Raw genomic sequence first — 346 nt, 5'->3', positions numbered from 1 at the left:
ACAAAAAACCGAATCTAATAATTGTTTTATTATAGACTGTTTTAAAGAACATAACGACAAACGCATTACCGCAGCGATCACAGTTTATTTTCAAACAGTTAAAAATGTACAACTGAGTGACATTGCTCTTGGAAATCATGCATTGCATGCGCAACCTACAGATTATTCACTAATCTGTAGGTACAGATTAGTGAATAATCTGTAGGTTGCGCTGTTTCCCAGAATTAACCGTAGGCTTTTAGCCAACGAAAAGACAGATGGTGACTACAATGTATAATAATCAAAGATAACTGTAAAACTTTTCAAACTACATCACGATTATTTTCTAAAGAGCTGATCATAGTCT

Source organism: Montipora foliosa, unplaced genomic scaffold, assembly GCF_036669935.1.
Source record: "Montipora foliosa isolate CH-2021 unplaced genomic scaffold, ASM3666993v2 scaffold_477, whole genome shotgun sequence".
NCBI classification, from domain to species: Eukaryota; Metazoa; Cnidaria; class Anthozoa; order Scleractinia; family Acroporidae; genus Montipora; species Montipora foliosa.
The sequence above is the reverse complement of the archived record's forward strand: the minus strand, read 5'-3'. Positions refer to the sequence as shown.